Raw genomic sequence first — 20574 nt, 5'->3', positions numbered from 1 at the left:
ACAGTTTCTGTAAGTTTCTTAAATGGTAGCACTCTTTTCCTAACTTTATTACTGTACTCATAAAATCACATGCAAACATTCACTAAATAGATGATAAGATTTGTGTCCTGAACAAGCAGAAGCAACTTCAGGATTAGAAGCAAATTTCAGACCAAAGAAGTCTAGATCTAAACACTTTTCAAGATTCTTTGAGTTCAAGCACAATTCATGGGAACTCTGTGCCACAATAAATAAGGATAAAAACAAATCAAAACAGTAATTCCTTAACATCATAAAAATAAAACTCCCAAATTGAGTCTCCCATTTTTATCTATCCCACAAGAGCCTTAAAGAAAGGACTACACCTTCTGTCATTTGGACTTGATTCCTAAATCATCATGTTTCAGGTATGAAGAATATTCAAAAAGACATGTCTCAAATGACCAGATATTAAAGGATGTTTGGATCTGATTACTCATCTACCATGAAGCTGTGGCTACCCTGTGTTTCAGTGCTGCTGTGGAATTTGATTTTTATCAGTTTGCTATTCTACCTCCGCCTCTACCTATTTAATTTTGCAGTATCAATTGCCTGTATTCTGATCCATGTCTAAACTCTATTTTTGGTTATGAAGGGTTGAATGTCAGAAAATATTTAGTTAGTGATAATGAGATGCACTATAAGCTATTACTAATCTGCTATGTGCTTGAACTTTAAGATATTTCTTGATCAACAACTTTTGAATTTCCTATAAATACAGCAAGATATTTCAGAACTACTTTGTATAAATAGCAGTCTGAGTTAGATAACAAAGGTTGCATTAATATTTCTCTTTTATAACCCATAAGAGTCATGTTGTTCCTAACTGTGAAGACAGCATAAACAGCTGATAAAACTTACTTGTAAATCTTAAAGCATATATAATCTGAGAGAGAAAATATAGATGAAAAATCAAAACAGGATAGACAAGCCTGTGGGTAGCTAGCTCATACTGAAACATCTGATTCCTCACCTCATGAAAATTATTCTTGGGACTGGTGTTATGGTATAGCAGGTAAAGCTACTGCTTATGAGGCTGGCATCCCAGATAGGCGCCAGTTCAAGTCCTAGCTGCTTGACTTCCAATCCAGCTTCCTGCTAATGGCCTGGGAAAAAACAGAAGATGGCCCAAATGCTTGGACCAGGCAACCCATGTGGGTTAAATCTCCTGGCTTGGGCCTAACCTGGCCCATCCCTGGTCATTTTAGATAGTTTGCTTCCTGAGGAATAAATAGTGGATATATCTGTCTCTCTCTCTGTAACTCTTTCAAATAAATAATCTTAAGAAAAGACAAATAATTGAAATGTATGGTTTTCTTCTTAAACCTGTATCTATGAAATATATCAAATCTGTTTTGTTGTTGTTGTTGTTCTAGTACTAGTGGTTGAACTCTGTAATTAACACACAATTATTCTTAGGTGTTTAAATTTTAACTGAAAAGTGATCCCTGTTAAATAGAAGAGTGGGAAAAAGAGAGGGAGGAGATGTACAATTTAGGACATGCTCAATCGGACTTGCCCCAAATGGTGGAGTTAGAAACGTGCCAGGGGATTCCAATACAATCCCATCAAGGTGGCATGTACCAATGCCATCTCACTAGTCCAAGTGATCAATTTCAGTTCACAATTGATCACACTGATAGGTCTAAGAGTCAAAGGGATCACACAAACAAGACTAGTGTCTGCTAATACTAACTGACAGAATAAAAAAGGGAGAGAACGATCCAACATGGGAAGCGGGATACACAGCAGACTCATAGAATGGCAGATGTCCTAAATAGCACTCTGGCCTCAGAATCAGCCCTTAAGGCATTCGGATCTGGCTCAAGAGCCCATGAGAGTATTTTAGGCATAGAAAGCCAAGACACTCTGGCAAAAAAAAAACCAACCAAACAAACAAAAAAAACCCCTAACTGAAAGATCTCTGCGAGTGAGATCCCAGTGGAAAGAACAGGGCCATCAAAGAAGGAGGTACCTTTCTCTGAAGGGAGGAGAGAACTTCCACTATGACTATGACCCTATCGGAATAAGATCAAAGTTGGTGTACCCTAAAGGCTTCCATAGCCTTGGCAACTCATGACTAGAACCTAGGGAAATTACTGACGCCATAAACAAGAGTGTGAAATTGTTAAGTCAACAACAGGAGTCACTGTGTGCTTACTCCTCATGTAGGATCTCTGTCCTTAATGTGTTGTCCAATGTGAAGTGATGCTATAACTAGTACTAAAACAGTATTTTTACACTTTTGTTTTTGTGTGGGTGCAAACTGGTTAAATCTTTACTTAGTATATACTGAATTGATCTTCTTCTGTGTATAAAGATAATTGAAAATGAAAAAAAAAACCTGGTGTTAAATTGGAAATTGCATAGGAAATTAATTAATTTTTAAAAAATATCATGTAGGATCTCGGTCTTTAATGTGCTGTACACTGTTATTGAATGCTATAACTAGTACTCAAACAGTATTTTTTCACTTTGTGTTGCTATATGGGGGCAAACTGTTGAAATCTTTACTTAATATATACTAAACTGATCTTCTGTATATAAGGAGAATTGAAAATGAATCTTGATGTGAATGGAAGGGGAGAGGGAGCGGGAAAGGGGAGGGTTGCGGGTGGAAGGGAAGTTATGGGGTGGAAGCCATTGTAATCCATAAGCTGTACTTTGGAAATTTATATTCATTAAATAAAAGTTAAAAAAAATTAAAAAATATTCAGTAGATGACAAGGTAGCAGAGATTAAACACTTTTATATAATTTATTTCATTAAAAAATGGCTAAAACTTAGTGTTCTCTATTGATAAAAACAAATTTGGCACAGCCTTCTTCAGCACAAAATTTTTCTCAGTGTAAGAGAATATTATATATCAAATCCTGATTGAGAATCCCTAATCTGAGAAGTTCTAAACCTGAAACTTTTTTATTGTCAAGATGACAACACAAGTAGAAAATTCTACACCTGACTTTATGGGACAGGTCACAGCCAAAATGCAGGTCTTCTGTAAATATTATGCAACATTACTTCAGCTGTATGCATAAGGTATATGTGAAACCCAAATGAACTTCATGTTTAGACTTGGGTCCCTTCCCTAAGATATCTCCTTATGTATATTTACATATTCCAAAATCTGAAAAACTCAAAAGCACTTCCAGTCCCAAGCATTTGGGATAAGGGGTATTCTATTTCTATTACCTTAAGTACTAAATGGAAAGAAATGGACTATATCATTTTGGAAAACTTCACAATAACAGAGGAATTTATTCAAGGTATTTGTGTACCATTTAAACATCTTAACCATTCTTGTGATTAATAAAATTTACTAGAGATTCCATACATTCTTATGTGTATTCCATCTGCCAGACACTGTGAAGAGGAAAAAAGCTGTGAGTAGCTTGATTTTTCCAACTGCCTCCTGGACATTTTCACATGGGATAACTAGTTTAAAAATATTCTGACTTTATTTGGCATCCATGCTAAATATTCAAAGATGAATACAACAACTCTGTAGAATAAGACTATCATACTAGTGTGCAGAACACATTATTCCAGCCACTCTAAACCTATACTGCCATTTTTATTAACTCTCCCAGTCACTAAGCTGAAACTTGCAGGTTAATCCTGATGCATCACCCCAGTAAAAATGTCTCTAATCCTCTGTGGTGGCTTCTGCGTCATGTTCCTTTTCCATGTGTTTCACAAGAGATCTTGTCCTCTCCTTAGGGCCTCCCCACTGGCCTTTTCAACTTTGATTTCCTGATTCAGCCTCCTTAGCACAGTTCTGATCAAGTCTGTTTCTGCTTAAGACTTTCTATTTTTCCTTATTGATGGGGAGAAGAAGGCCTGGAATCTTTAGCTTGGCTTCTCAAGGTCCTTGCTGATTTGAACCTAATTTATGTTTCCATTATTTCCTTTCTTAAAAATGTTTTTGACCTCTATTATTTTAATTGATACATAAAAATATACATATTTATCATGTACAACATGATGTTTGGAAATAGTTCATAAGATCTGTTCTACAGCATAGTGACTAATAAATAACAGTTGTATTTCAAAAATTGCCAAAATTTTAAAAATTTATTTTATCAGGAACACACACACACACAGGGTATGGGGAATCTTTCTAGCTACTAGTTCACTCTTCAAATGAATGGCCAGGATCTGTCCAGGCTGAAGCTAAGAGCTGGGAACCCAGTCCAGATCTCCATATGGGTGGCAAGGATACAAGCTATTACCTGCTGTCTTCAGGGTGTACACTAGCAGGAAACTGGAATCAAGTTCAGAGCTGGGACTTGAACTCAGGTACTCTGACAAGCAATGTGGTATTCCAGGTAGCATTTTAACCATTATTTATACCAAACCCTGGGCCGGCGCTGTGGCTCAATAGGCTAATCCTCCACCTGCGGCGCCGGCACACTGGGTTCTAGTCCCAATTGGGGTGCCGGATTCTATCCCAGTTGCCCCTCTTCCAGGCCAACTCTCTGCTGTGGCCCGGGAGTGCAGTGGAGGATGGCCCAAGTGCTTGGGCACTGCACCCCATGGGAGACCAGGAGAAGCACCTGGCTCCTGGCTTCGGACCACCGCGGTGCGCCGGCCGCAGCGGCCATTGGAGGGTGAACCAACAGTAAAGGAAGACCTTTCTCTCTCTGTCTCTCTCTCTTTCACTGTCCACTCTGCCTGTCAAATATATATATTTGTATATATATACGTATATATATTATATATACGTATATATATATATACACCAAACCCTGGACTCCCCCCCCCCCAAATTTCTAAGATTTTAAGTGTTCTCACCACAATAAATAAGCATACAAGGTAAAGCAAAAGCTAATTGTGCTATTTCATTATTTTCAGATACCTTCACTAGTCCCTTCCTTCTCTTCCTCCTTGACTTTATCTTCCTGTGCCACAATGGCTTTCCTTTACTTTATCGTTTTCTCTGGAGATGTAAATTTTAAGCATCCTTTAGGGCCAGCTCAGATATTGCCACTTCTACAGTGTTTTGTCAGAGCTCCCAGTCAGAACTGATAATCACTTCTGCATTTGTCCCTCCCAACTCTACATGAAATTTTCTGAGGATGTGGATCACTTTCTACTATGTATTTGGGTATTTTTGCACTTGTTTTACCTATCCCATTACTTTTAAAGCAATCTGGAAGTTCTTTTGATCCATCTTTGTATCCTACTCAAAACGTGGCACAGTAATGTCCTGGGGGAAGCAGTAGCAGATGGCCCAAGTTCTTGGGCTCCTACACCCACATGGGAAGCCTGGATGAAGCTCCTGGCTTTGGCCTGGTCCAGTGCTGGTTGTTGTGGCCATTTGGGGAGTGAACCAGCACATAGAAGATTCCCTCTCTCTCAGTAACTCTACTTTCAAATAAATAAATCTTTAAAAACTTTGAATGAATGAAAGAAGGAACAGATAAGCAAACAAACTGAAAGTGACTAAAGACAGACATGGTAAAATTAAATTGAAAGATGTAACCATCAAAAAACAGATGGTAGCATTGTTCAAGAGGTCATAATAACTAGGTATAATGATAGAGTACTTGGGAAAATTTCCCGAAGGGATTATTTTCATATACTGATAATTTCCAACTTAGTGATGAAAGGAACTTATCACTTGGATTGATAATGTAAACTTTTCTTATTTTTCAGGGTAACTCTCTTTCTAGTCGTCTTAGAAGTGCCATGATGGCTAGAAATATATGTTGCTATTCAAATGGGCCAGTTGACTTGTTGGTGGTCTCTTGTGTTTCTGAATTTTGTGATTTTTATCTACAGGCCCTCTCAGAGCAACTCTTCATTAATCATGGGGACTTCAACTGTGGACACATTAGAGATGACAATACAAGATTAAAGATGTATGATCAATGTGGTTAAAAAACCCTTCTCTGCTTAATTTTTCATATCTACCCATCAAAACTTGCACCTCTGGTAATGAATACTTAATTTTTTTTTTCTTTTAAGGGAGTAATCCATCTTGTGGATGATATCTGTGAAACAACTTAAGGACTATTGCCTGTGAGGGGGTGGGACATAGAAAGCAGTTTCCACAAAGAGAAAAAAAGTAGAGATTGTTCAAATCCCAGCTTGGTCCTACCCTTTGGTGCTGGTCAATAAACTTGGTACCAGATATAAACAAAACATTCCATTCAACATTATGTCAACCTTCAGCAAAAAGGTCATCCATCACCGTGCAATAATGTTCTGAGCACCTGTAAAATCTGATGTGCATTCTTTCAGGCCATTTTTTTCAACTTTGTGTCTGTCAGAGATACCCCCCACTATATACATATTATTTATGTTGGGAGTAGCTTTCTAAATGTCACCCAAATGAATTAGCATCATGCTGAGCCTTGGAGTTAAGAGAGTCGCCATGTGCATTTATGTGTTTTCTCTCCCTGAATACTGACACATTTATATCCTTTCCCCGTCTGCTCTGGCTTTGGCAGAGATGCATAGTACAAGCAGTTTATTTTACTATGACATGGTGACAAAATAGAACTTTATTTATGTGAAGCTGGTTAAAAATGCCCTGGCCAAAAAATATGACACCAGTTAAGGAAATCTAATAAAACCTCTTGTAGAAATGGTGTAAAGTATAGGGTTTTATTTGGAACTTAATGAGGTTAGTAATACATACTGTACCTTACTGTGTCTACCAAATAACATCAGGCTTATGTTGCTGAATGTTTTTTTTTTTTTTTCTAAAAAGCAGCCCAATCTTTGTTAATCAACCACTCTTGGCTACCTAACATTCACTCACTTACTCATTCATTCAACAAATAAAATACATATCATACATATATGGTGCCACAGAACAATAGAAAGGAATTATGTTAATTTTTAGGTACATGGAATCTCAAACCATTTTTGTCAATATTTATGAATTCCTATACGGGCCTTAGGAAAACTAACTCACTAATCAGGGATATCCATCAAAACTGAAGGAGAAAACAAAAAGATGAAAGGCCTAAAATTTGGTATTATGAAATGTTTGCACTAAATGTTCCTATCGTATAACAAATGATTTTTAGAATGACGAAAAGAGGCACCTTGATTTATACATGATCCTATGCGGACTGGCCATATCCACACAGGATGTATAAATCATGCAAAAAATACAAGTGAAATTTTTAGGTAGCCCGAATTTCATCTACCTATATGCACACAAGCAGAAATGAAACCAGAGTATTTCACCTAAATGTGTACTGCTTTTCAATAGTGCCACATTGGAAGGATAAATGCAAATTCAGATAAAGCTGGTGCTCACAGTAATTTTGGTCCTTGTGTCTAAAATTGCCATCTACGAAATGTTTATTCCTCTCCTCTTCTTTCTCGTCTCACTTCCAGTCTTTGCTGCTGCTAGCAAAGACTCAGAGATCCCATACAGGGACACTGCAAACCCTGGGAGACCCTAGAGAGCAAGAGGTGCCTTCCTCAGCATTCAGCAGTCACATAGAAGTATTCAAAACTGGCTCCCAGTGAACCAGGCTGGCTGTGGCAGGAATTCTGAGTTCTGGTCCTGGCTCACTCATAAACTTGCTATGTGACCTTGGATGGGGAATCCACCTCTCTGGATTGTATATCCTCATCTATAACATAAGCAGTATAGGAATGAGGTGGGAACCACAGGTAATCTCTGCAGAGCCTTCCTGATCCGTGGTTCTGAGACAGTACAGCTTCCTTCAAGACAAGCACTAGGTCAGAAAGCACCTTGCATCAACTATAACTAAAATGACACAAAATTCCCAAAATGAAAAATCAATCATATTGCCTAAAGAAAAATTTCTTTAAATTTAATGTAAAGTGAAAGTGTTTAATGTAGTTCATAGATGCAGTTCTAAGAATATAATTATTGAACTAATACAAATTTCAAATGCTGCTGCTGGTATAAATAGAACACTGAAGCAGCCACAACTATGATGAGAAAAAGGTACCTGCTGAATGACTTTCCTTTCACTATAATTCATTATATCCACTTAACAATTAGCATTAGCATAGGCCTCCAGTCAGGACCTGAAGATGGTTTTATTATGTAGAATTTATTACCATAATGACATTTTTCATTTATACAGAAATTTGCTTATTTTTCATTGTTATACATATTTTTCTCTCCTGTGGGAACTCTAGGCAAAGGTCTAATATTTGCATAGGACGTTATAAAATACAGTGTTGACTAACTTTAACATACTTGAGTGGTCTTCAAAAAGTTCATGGGAAAATGCATGTTATGAAAAAATTAGGTATGAAGTTCTAATTTTTTTGCACCAAAACAAATATATCTTCTAATTCCATTTCCATGATCTATTTAAAGCCACGTCATCTAAAAGAGCATGGCTGGGCTATACATTAGCACAAAATAAAGGAAGAACATGCTCAGAAATTACTTTTTCTTTGAGATATAGAGTTACTAACAGAGAGAGGGAGATACAGAGAGAGGTCTTCCATCTGCTGGTTCACTCCCTGAATGGCCACAACAGCCTGAGCTGAGTCGGTCCAAAGCTAGGAGCCAAGATCTTCTTCCAGTTCTCCCATGCAGGTTCAGGGGCCCAAGCACATGGGCCATCTTAAACTGCTTTCCCAGTCCATATCAGAGAGCTGGATGAAAAGAGGAGCAGCTGAGATGGAATCAGCACTTCTGTGGGATTCTGTCACTGCAGGTGGAAGCCTAGCCAAATATGCCACAGAGCTGTCCCCCAGAAATTACTTTTTTTAAGGCTTACTTTTTACCCTATCACCAGTCTTGTATCATACATATGGACAGCTGCAGAGAGGATTCAAACAGACGTTTCAAGGTATGTTTGCTTAGGCAATCAAGCTACTAAAAACTAACAAGCCTTCCACTGCATCCATCATCAGCACAAATAGGCACCCTGCCCAGCTCCTTGGGACAGTGCTCAAACTCAGCTCCAGTTCCAGTAACATTGAATTCTATGTTTCCGCTCACATCTATTTTGCATAACAAGAAGCATGTCTAAACAAACCATTTAGCAAATTTTGCTTTTACTAATCTCAAAAATTAAACTTCTTGACATCTTCCTATAGGAATGTGTTTCATTATGATAGTTTATACAACAAACATCAAATGCCAGTACAGAGGGAAGCTTCCTGACATCACGGAGATATTTCAAGTTCTTAACTGTTTCTGTGAAAAATAACCTTGTCTCCAACTGCTGAGACCTTACTGAAATATGGGGGACGGGCAATCTCCCACACAGCATTAGCTCACTTACGTTTGCATGCATGTACACGTGTGCATGTGTGCACACACAAACATACACACACACATACACGGAGCTGGAAAGCAGGAGGACCCTGAAAAGGCCACTTGGTTGTTAAAAGCTTACACAAGGCTGCCAAAGAGATGAATCAGAACAGAGTGGACAAGCCAAAGCTATGTGATGGAGCCTCCAGAAACAAGCCCACACTTCAAAACTGTCTTCCACAACTAGCTTCTTGGTAGATTAACACACTCCCTAAGGTCCATCTGTTTAAACTGTCTTGCCAGACAGTGCCTGTTGATCCTACAAATGCCTAGTCTTTTAGTTGTCTGGAATATAAATGGTTCTACTTCACACAAACATGAGAAGAGGAAAACACTGCCATGTGCTGCTTGTGGATGCTTTGGCCATTAGCTGAAAACGTCCTACGAGGGAGACCAGAGTATGTGGCATAAATCCTAGGCCCATTTTTGCTTTCAGTAGGTACTGCTGCCACAATAAATGTGTTCCAGTCTTCTACAGCGCATTGAATCAGGGCACGTGACTCACTGCTTCCTCCCCTGCCTGTCCCCACCTCTCCTCTTCTTCCTCCACCACCAGGAATCCTATGGTGGAGTGCAGGTGAGTTGACTGGTTTGACTGCTAGATCCTCATGCCTTTGTATCTGCTCCTAATCACTCAAAGCAGCACAGTCTCCTCTCTGCTGTTTCTAAAAACAAACCCTGAGAAATGTCTTTAAATCTTCTAATCCCTGATAATCCCCACTGACTGCAGGTGGAGGAGGTGATGCTTCACCTGCTTTTATGACCTGAGAACTAAGGTTTCTGAGCCTGAGCATGCCCAGTCTTTGCCCATGTGTCTCAGGGCCTGAGGCTTCTTATAAAGGGCAAGTCCCTCAGAAAGTAAAAGAAGTGATGAAGAAATGGCATTGGTGTCCTATCAGCAAGTGGACTGAGATACCTACAGGGAAAAAAAGAAAGAATGACAACCCAAGGGTTGGCTCAATTCATCTACAGATATTTGTTTGAATTTCCTGAATCTAGATGCTTCAGTTGAGACCACAATCCCTCTGCCAGTCATCAGCAAACATAGCAGCACATGATGGAGTTCCAGTATTTGTTTAGTAATAATACAACTGAAAACCAAGAATCAGTTTGAACAATTATCTTCTCCTGGAATATTAAGAGAAAAGACAGCATATTGGGGTAAAGATCATTGAGCTTGGAGCCAGAAGAAATGGCCTGGAGTCCTCCTGCCACCCTCTGATTATCTAAAGTCCAGCAGGTCACTTAAATTTTCTGGCTATTGGCTTCCCCAACTATCAAATTAGGACAAGAACATATCCCTTGCTTCTCTGCAGGTCTGTTCTGAGCATCAAATGAGATGAGGTTGACGGGAAATCTACAAAAGTCTGTGGTGGAAAGGCTCCTGGATATAGCTTTTAGTTTTTTTGTTTTGTTTTGTTTTAATCTAGAAGGGCAAACTAGAATCTAATCATTCAATCCAAACTAGTTTTTTGTTTATGTAACCATAAGATATCTTCACTGACCAATTTGTGTCATCGTATTTTTTGTCACAGGAGCCCTTTCCTATCCAATGATACCTTATTTATTCAATTGCTTTGCCTGACCACATAACCACTCACAGACATGGATTTGTGATAGAGAAAGTTATCTGGAATTTCTAGAATAACAATGGAGAACAAGCCAGGATGAGGAAGTTTGCTCTCATAATAGAGAAGTAGATTTCTAGTAGACAGAAAGATGAGGACAGGTGGAGGCATTAGACAAATTTCCATAGTTTCCAAATTATAAGATCTGCACTTAATTTTTTATATTTCTCAAGAATGTCTTTTTATATAAATTTCCGTTTATAATGCAGACTCTGTGCTGACACTGCCCTCTTGCCATCCCTTTTCATTAGTAGTTTGTCCTCCTGCCCCAACCTGCACCTCAGTCCTCTCCATCCCTCCCCCCTTCTCAGACACTCTCCTCCAAGGTGGCCCCACCATTATTCTCTGATTTCTTCTCTGGCCTGTACCTTTACAGCAAATCCCTCTAGGGCAAGAAATGTAAAGCCAGAGGCTGCAGTTATATATGCACAGCTCTGCTCAGCAGCACCAAACACAGTTATAGCCAAAACAAGCAAGCAAATCTGTGGGAACACCTATCTAAACAGACGTGGCGAGTCTGCTCTCCAAGCCACCCCAAGCACAGCGCCACTCTCGTCAGAGAGAACGCTTGCTTTTTGCCAATAATCAGAAAAAGGAAAGTTCATACAATACAGGACACAATTACCTCACTGCTCACATGGAATTCTGAGAGCAATGATGGTCTCAACCAATGAAAAGGGAACTAGTATTCCAATTAATCAGATTCCATTGAGGTGAGGAGGTTTGAGATGGTGGCGCCCAAACTTTCATGTGCAGAACAAACAACCTGGGTGAACTTGCAAAAACTTACCCGCTGACGGCTGTATAAAGAAAAGAGAAAATACAACCCCAAAACATCTGATTCTGCAGGTATGGGGTAAGACCCAGGCATGTATGGCTTTAGCAAGCCTTTAATAAAGGACATCCACAGACTTCTCTTTGAGACACTACTCTGAGGCTTTATGGAGACAGTGACCTATTATTATTTGTGACTGGAAGATCTTCCAAAAGGGCATGATTCCTAGAACGTCTTGTCACTTCACCTCCAAGCCTGGTGCTGGTGTCATGACTATGCTTAGCTTCAGTCTCCCACAAGCTCTGGGGACACTCCCCTCCTGGTCACACATCCCCGTGGTTGGTTGAGGAATGGATGGCGGCTGAACTTCCCAGTTAGTTGACACCCAAAGCTATGGTCTGATGGGTGAGGAGCAAGGGAAACACAGGCCCTTGCAGAGTCATACAGCAGTGTGTTACAGATGCCATTTTGCATGTGAATGCTACACGAGACACAGGTAGGTACATTCCCTCTGTAACAGTGAGGAGGTGAGAAATACTCACAGAATCCCAACCCCAAACTCCTTGAACCCAGCAGGAGCAAGAGCAGTTGTGAGAACTGTCTCTAGGACAAAAATGGTCCCTTCTGCTTATGTCCTAAAACAGACTTAACCATTGAAACAATGATAGAAGAGAATTAGAGCCCAAACCAGTCTAGGAGCAGTACCACCTCTTGGAAATATTTCCAATTTATTCCCACAGCCCCAGTCTGAGTTTTTCTTCTTTGTCTGCACAATGGCAGCAGATTCCAAAGTGGTCTCCACTATCTCCTACCACTCACCTGCTGAAAAGTTATCTTACTCATGTATAAATTACTTATTTCTATAAATATTCTTGGTTCCATCTTCTAGGCTGTATTCTGTTGCTTAGTATAATGTCTTAAAAACATAATCAAACAGTGTCAAGTTTAGATCAGGTGCTGAAAATCTGGAAACTAACCAGAAAAGGCAGTGTTTTATCCAGAAAATAATCTAGAAATTATCCACTAGTTTGATCACAGGTAATAAAATATCATGTAACCAATCAGCTTTTTTTATTGCTTATGATAAGAGTTCCTTTTAGGGGTTATGCATATCAAACACAATGAAATTCACTTTTAATAATCTATAATTTTACTGCTTTCCTTGACTCTAGAATTTGAGGTGGAGGTAGTAGATATGTTGTTTTGGTTGAGCTAGAAATTTTCTTTTTGGTAGTGGGGTAGAACTATTAACATGAATAGCAGTAATTTTAGTTTTTGGCAGGAAAGTTATTGTGAGACCTGAGTTGGCAGCCTTTGAGTTTTTGTTTTATTATTCCATATATATTTTTTCAGTCATTAAAGGGGTTGAAAAGTCAAAATGTTCCAGAAATATTTTCCACTTTCTTTTGGTCACAAAATAGGTCCCCTTTCCACAAAAGCTTAGTACAGATCCCCCTATAGTATATTAAAGAGGCTAACAAAACGATAAGTGAAAAAGCTATTAAGCTTATTCTATTTTTAAAATTTTCCCCCTTTTCCTGTTTTATTCCCCAAAGTCATGCAAAAATGCTGCTTAGATCATGTGAACAGAGGATATAAAATGGCCTTCCCCAGATTATGGTGATTCTGAACAGCATGTTAGCAAAGAAGGTATTTATGGCTGACAGAGTAATGGGAAAATTTATATTTTTAAATAATAGATTGTTCATGAAGGGACCATAATAGCTCTATCTGTCTTTAGCACAACAAGATATAACATCATGCATGAGGTGTGGTCAAAAAGACAGTTGAATCAACATACATGGCCATAGGGGCCATTCCATCTGTTATTCTGAACCCTCATGGTAGAAGGCATGTTTTGGCACTTTGCTAATGGAAAATGGGGCCAATATAACCTTTAATTTTGTCTGCAAGATGACTGCCAAAGGTTTGCGAAGAGGAGTGCATCTACTTTCATTCAGGGCCAGGGCCGTCTGGCTCCAACATGACAGGCCTGGTTCAAGGAGCACCAGGAGCACCCAGGTGACCTCTTGTTACTCTGTGTAACCCAAAGGGATCATCACTAGAGTATCACCGCTTTTTGTTCGAGAGGAAAGTTGCTAAGTGAAGTGCAGGTACACTCAAAATGCTAGGGGAGGAATGGCTTTTCCTGTCCACTAGGTTTACCGCTTTTATAATTCCACAATATTCTTTTCCACCTCTCTCTTGAAACCTCTGTGAAACTGCTCTTTTGCTACATTTGCAAAGCCTTTTTAGTGCCTTCATTTTCCAACACTTCTTATGAGCACATGTAATTTCCTAGCCTGAATCCATGAAAAACCAAAATGGGTAAATGTATTTTTAATGAATATAGTGTTATTATTTTCTCATAATTGCTAATTTTCATGGGCTCAAAGCAAATACCAATAAAATTTTCCTAAGTCTATGCATCCTAATTGGTGAATCAATAGCTTGTTTGTAATCAGCACACAGAGCATAAGCCAGCACAGATGAAATGCTTGGCAACCTTTACACGCAGCAAGTTAAACATTTTTCTCTAGATTCGTGTGACCTCATTTCTCAGCAAACCCTTTCTTTATGGACTCTACAAAGTGGATCCCTCACATGTGTTCACAAATTCTTATTTCAATGTGGTCCACATGAACACCCTCCGGGTGAGAGCCATCGTAGAATACCTCCTTCAAGTGCTAATCTCGAGGTGGAACAGTCAAGCCCTGGAATCAGGAGGGGCTTTGTAGCAACATTCGAGCCTTGGTTTGCAGCATTTGAACAAGTTACTTATGTCCATGGGAAGCAGTTTCCTCAGTTATAAAACAGGAAGAACAATCCTGGGAATAACATACTAATGTGGTAAAGCTCTTACAGGTCCTCTTATGAAAGGACCAATAAAAGGACAAAGTAATATTATCGGTACCTTGTCAACACTCAAATGTTTAGGTATTATGTAAAAGTGACTATAAATGTAAGTAGAATCGGCACCTGCAATATAATCACATAATCCTAATCAGAGTGCTCACGCATAACCATAGCTTAGTTACACATTTCAAGAAGATGAACTAGTCAATGTGAGTATACGTATCTATTCAGTTTTATGACATTAGAATTACAAACTTGCTTGTGGTAGGGAGGGTAACAGTTTTTATTTTTTTTAATATCTGCCTCATCAATTTAGTTCTGATTTGTTGGTTTAGTTTTTTTCCCCCTCTCCATGTAGATTTTTCTATAAATAGGGAGTACTTTTCTAAGTTACTTGAAGAAATAGCTCTGGTTGGGCTCTGCTTTTGTCTTTCAATGATGTGTTTCACATTCTACACGAAAGGTTTGTGATTGCTTTCAAAGGTCATGGACACATTGCTTAGCAGATGTGTTAATTTGATTCTTTCCACAGATAGCTGTTAGCTTTGTCTCCCTTTTGGAATCCTCACAATTGATAAAATTGATCATGCTCCTTTTTGATCTCAACCTATGGAATACTGTTTGCTTTAATCAAAGGCCATCATATTTCATATCATAATCACCATGACTTTCCACAAAAACATAATAAATGTGCAATTCCACAGTTGTTATCCATCTTTCCCAATCCATGAAATTTAAAGTCGTGGGCTTTTAAAAAATGTTTTTTATGTCTCTTTTCAACTATGTCAGTGAATCTTGGTTATGATTTTTGATATTTTAAGGCTCAGATTTTATTATTTTTAAGCATTTTCAATAGACATTTAAATTGCTTAATTTTTAACAAAAGACCAAGATCTCATGGGATAGTGATATTTACAGAGAATTTCATAATTTCTAACATTCCATTGCTTGAGTTGTCTCATTTTGGTTTTGGCATATAAATACACACAAACTATATATAGACATATTTTCCAAGTACGAACTATATCATTCATATTTATTCCTATTAGAAATCATAGTAGAATGTTCTGGAGCAAGTTCAATATTCCTGGAGTACACTGGGCCAGAAATATTTTCTTTCTCGGTTTATTCCCTATTCTCTCATCCTCTTAGATTCTCATTAAATTATGACCAAGAGATTAAAAAATAAATTGCATTATATAAAACAGTCCTGACCATCTGATTACAGTTTGTGGATATGCTTTGGATCTGGGATAACTACACAGAACATAATGAAGCAGATGGCAGTAGAAACTGACCGGCCCCATCTACCTGAGGCACTACAGTCATGGTCATGACCAACAACAGAATTTCCATCATCAAGGTGGCTTCTCTCTTCCCTCTGTTCTTTTGTCTCATTTGCTACCCTCAGGAAAGTATCCCCCACAAAAGGTGTGTGCCAGGGCAAGGTGTCCACCAAGGAGGTAGTCCGTTTTGTTATAGACACCCCAGCAAACTCCCCACCATTTGGTCCAGAGAAAAAGACCTCCAAGCAGTATATAGGAAATTCCCAAGTTGATGAAAGGAATGGTTTAGGAGTCTATTAGGAGTCTATTCTCTCCTCTCCTTGTTTTTCTCTTTCACTCCTTCCTCCTTCCCTCCTTCCCTCTCTCCTTCCTCTCTTTGACAAAAAGGGAGAAAGGGAGTGGGAGGAGGAGCATATGAAGGAGAGGCAGGTGTGAGTAAAAGAGAGCACACGTGAGAGCTCCCATCCCCTTGTTCATTCTTCAGTGCCCACAATGGCCAGGCTGAAGCCAGGAGCCTGAATGTGGGTCTTCTCCTGGGGCGGCAGGGACCAAACTGCACCGCAGCCATCAACTGCTGCCTCCCAGGGTGCACACAGGCAGAAATCTGGAATAGAGAATGGAGCCAGGGCTCAAACCCAAGCACTCTGATATGAGATGTGGTATCTCAAGTGGTGCCCTAACCATTGTGTCAAATGCCTGCATTTTTTTTCTACTCTGAGATATATGAAATAAGAGCCCTTACATGTTGACTAGATTCAGCACATCCCCAGTAATCAGGAGGTCAATGTCAAGAGCTTACCATTTTCCAAAGACTGCCCCTCCTAGTCCTATAAGGAATGTCACTGCTTCTCTCCTCCTCTACACTCTATACTCATACCTCCAGCTTACTAAATTCTATAACTTCAAGGTTCAAATTGACTGCTACCACCCCCAAGTCTTGTAGGAAAACTTAATTTCTCTTTCTTTCATGGTGGGTTAATTTTAGAATGAAAGCACAAGATTTATGAGTTGGAGATCTGTATAAATCACTTCTAAGTGGTGATCGGCTACATTTTTATCCTTCACGAATCCACAGACCTGACCCTCCAGAAAAGGACTAACATAGACTTTCCTCTCCTTCATATTTGTGGTTTCTTTAAACTCTGGAGCTTAAAGAAAAGTTAACAGAATTCTTTCTTTTAATGAAATTCTAAAATTCTACCAAGTACTTCTACATGGAGCCCTTCTGATGGGCAGCTCAAAAGGATCAGAGCTTTATCCCTTGAGTTCCTTCTTTTTGGACAGCAGCCCTTGAAGGCAGTCCAGAGAGAACTGAAAACCTCTGTGTAAATTCTTATTTCCCTAAGTAATTAATTCCTTAACTCCATCTAAATACACCAGTCATCAAATCAGACCTGGTATCACCAGCAAATCTTGTGGGAGAACTTGATAAATTTTAGAATGAAATTATAAGATTTACATAGTTTTGTTTAAATCACAACTAACTGGTGATAAGTTACTTTTCTAAAATAGATATATTTATTTGAAAGGCATAGTGTAAGACAGGGACACACAGACACACACACACATATACTCTTCCCTCTGCTGGTTCACTCTCCAAATGCCTGCAACAACCAGAGCTAGACCAGGACGAAGCCAGGAGCCAGGATCTCCATCCAAGTTTCCCACATGGGTAGCAGGACCCAAGTACTTGAATCATGCTGCTTTCCCAGTGACACTGGCAGGAAGCTGGGTGGGAAGCGTTCTAGCCAGAACACAAAAAGGCACTCCAATATTGGATGCCAACATCACAGTGGTGGGTTAACCCACCGAACCAAAACACTAGTCCCAATCAATAAGATTTCTAAGTTTCATGAATCTGACCTTTGGTTAGTGGACAAACATAGACTTTCCTCTGTTTCCAATTCCCACAAGTGAATACTTTCTTCTCTAATCTTGATCTATTGTCCCCTAATTAGGCAAGAAGTGGCAAATGTGCAGGGATCATGTCTCTGTTAGTCATCTTTATACAATACCAAAGGACAGCCCTAAACATGGATGCACTTGTTGACCATTGTTATGGTCATTAAGAAATAATTTCATTTGAAATATATGTAGTCCCTTGATCTAAAGATGACAAAATGTTTTTGTACCTATTAATCATGAACAACCCTTCCCAACACATAAAGTGTGGATGATGCATGTTACTCAACAAGCAACTCAGTCTTTGTCTTAAGAGTTACCTCATGCTTTCATCACAGATCTCTATGCCCGTGGAAATGATATTAAAAAAAAGTTTCTGCTTTCCCAATGATGTACTAATTAAATGTCAACTGCACGCAGCTGAACATATATGCAAAGTGCGTTCTGAGTATTGGAGACACGATGATGAAAAGTGATGGGCAATTTTCCCTGTCCTTGTGGAGACTGCAACTGGGCCAAGGAAAAACAGGACTGTGCACCTCTGTGTATGTGTGTGTCTATGTAACTTAGTCATCAATAATGCAGAGTTTGACAACATGACATCTGTTAAACAGTCACCCAGAAAAGTGCCACCAAGGAAAGGACCTTTGTCCTATGAGCACCTCAAGCTGAGCACTCTAAAGCAAGAAGGCTGGAGGCAGTGGCCAGGGTAGGCTTTTCTATTAACTGCGAATGGCAAGAAAGGCAAGAAGGGAAGAGAATGTACTACCCAAGGCACAGAGAGTCCAAAAGTACTAGGAGGAAGGTGCTTGGCAAACACAGGGCCTAAGAGGCGGCCAGTGAGAAACAATCCCACAAGGTGAGGTAAAGTGAAAATGTTTCTGAAGGCAAAAAGGTCAAGAAAACTCTAAAGCCACTTCTTGTGTTATTAGCCCATCTGCAACCCGATTCTTTTCCCTTCGAGCTCTCTCCCCCGACAGCACAGCTAAGCCCCTTGTCTGAGAGTGGGAGGTCTTGCTGATTGACAAGCAGTCGCTGGTGAGTCACAGTCAGTCATTCCTGACAAGCCCAGCTTATTATTAAACGTAGTGGAGCAGTGAATGCAATGGTTAGAAACGGAATGGAGAGAGCCTGAGAAAGGCAGTGAGGCAGCCTAGAGGAAAGCCACCTCCGTGGAGCAGGAAGTCTTTTCTCTTTTCAGAGCATCATCCATCATGCTGCGGGAAACAGCAGGAACGTAACCTACTACTTCTTAATAGGCTTCTGCACAGAGCGTGGCTTTGAAGCAGCAGCTGCCCACAGTAAATTTCACTGACCCTTAGAGCCTTTCTCCAAGTTTTCCAACTGTTTTGTCTCCTGAGCTGCAGCTCAGTGTTGGGTCCAAGTTCCAGCACCTGACTAAACTAAGGAGCGTCCTCGCATGAGAATGGAAAGCGTTCAGCGATGTTGTCTTTTCTGTGCTACCCCAACAGTGAGACATGATGCCATTCCATCTGGCCATGAAGTGTATTCTTTCCCAGGGAGAAGCAGCCCAGCAAGGGATTTGTATTTTAGGGTCTGGTATTTTACTGTACACATATCAAAGAAAATACAATGAAATACAGCCCAGTCCCGAGATGATGCAGCCAAGGGGTCAAGTCTTCTCAATAAAGCAGAATTAATAAGTCCAAAAGGTCCAAAGGCCTTTAGAGTTCACTAAGACTTCAATTTTTTTAATTGTGAAGTTGCACAGACAAAATCAAGATGATATCAGAAATCAAGAAAGATTGTGTGGAAAGATGGTGTGGAAATCAAGAAAGTACACCAGAAAAAAATGCAGCTTTTTCTGAATATTTTTCATAACAATTCCAATTAGATTTTAAGAAATATGGTGCTTATATATATATATACAAAAGACCCAAACTAATGCAAGCAGTCAATACACTGCCTTTGAGGCCCAAGGTTGATGTTTCCCACTGTCTGCTAATAGAGTTTGCATGCTGAGCTGCTTTTCCACAAGGAGGGAAGAGATTGATCTGCTTAGTTCTGTCTTTGAGCCCTGACCCCACCCACCCACCAGCTGTGAAAGGCCTTTGGAAATGAGGAGCTGTGACCACAGACCACGGTGAATCTACGTGGCATGTGGAGGCCTGAAACCACTCTCTGGTTTTTATTACTGCCAATCAAGTGGGATATTAGGGTCCAAGAGACCCCTCGACACTCTTGTATACTTCAATTCTCCCACCCCAGGCAGCAGATGAAGGTCATCAAAAGAAGGGTTTGCTGGTGGCACAGGCATTGAGTCTTGCTCTGCTGAGTGAGATGCCTCTCGGGTGGGTGCCTTAGAGCCTCAGGGCAGGGTACAGGAGTCAGGGCCTCAGATCCAGTCTCTGGTTACCTCGTGCAGAGATCCCAATATCATCCTATGAAACTGGCACAACTGAACAGTCAATGAATCCATCTTCTTTGGATTCTATGTGAAGGTCTCAGAGGGAAAACAAAAATGATACAGCAATGATTTTTTATTATGAGGAGAAATTGATCAAATATATCTAGCTATCAGTTAGGATTGTGGTCAAAACTATAATAATAATTATCCCAGTGACCGTCCATTGAGTAAAGACCATAACTATGCTCAGAACTTTTCACAACTTCTCTCCTTGAGACTTGGAATGCTTTGGTTGTCCAGGATACTATGCCCAGAATGGATGTCCAAGAAACGTTTGCTGAGGGGACTGTGAATGTATGGAGGAGTCCAAGAGCATAATCTACTTACATACGTGAAAGTTCCTGAGTCAGGTTCATGTCATACATGTATGGACCTTTTAGCCAACTTGAAAGCGAAGGAAATACTCAACT

At 39.7% G+C, this 20574-nt stretch overlaps 1 protein-coding gene across 2 annotated transcripts in view; it reads right to left on the bottom strand.

Moving 5' to 3' along the window:
• SLC25A21 (solute carrier family 25 member 21) overlaps positions 1-20574 on the bottom strand; it is a 536203-nt gene that overhangs the window by 302820 nt on the left and 212809 nt on the right. The window lies entirely within an intron of this gene.

This window comes from Lepus europaeus, chromosome 11 (assembly GCF_033115175.1).
Source record: "Lepus europaeus isolate LE1 chromosome 11, mLepTim1.pri, whole genome shotgun sequence".
In the NCBI taxonomy this organism is placed as follows: Eukaryota; Metazoa; Chordata; class Mammalia; order Lagomorpha; family Leporidae; genus Lepus; species Lepus europaeus.
This window is presented reverse-complemented; position numbering and strand designations above follow the sequence as displayed.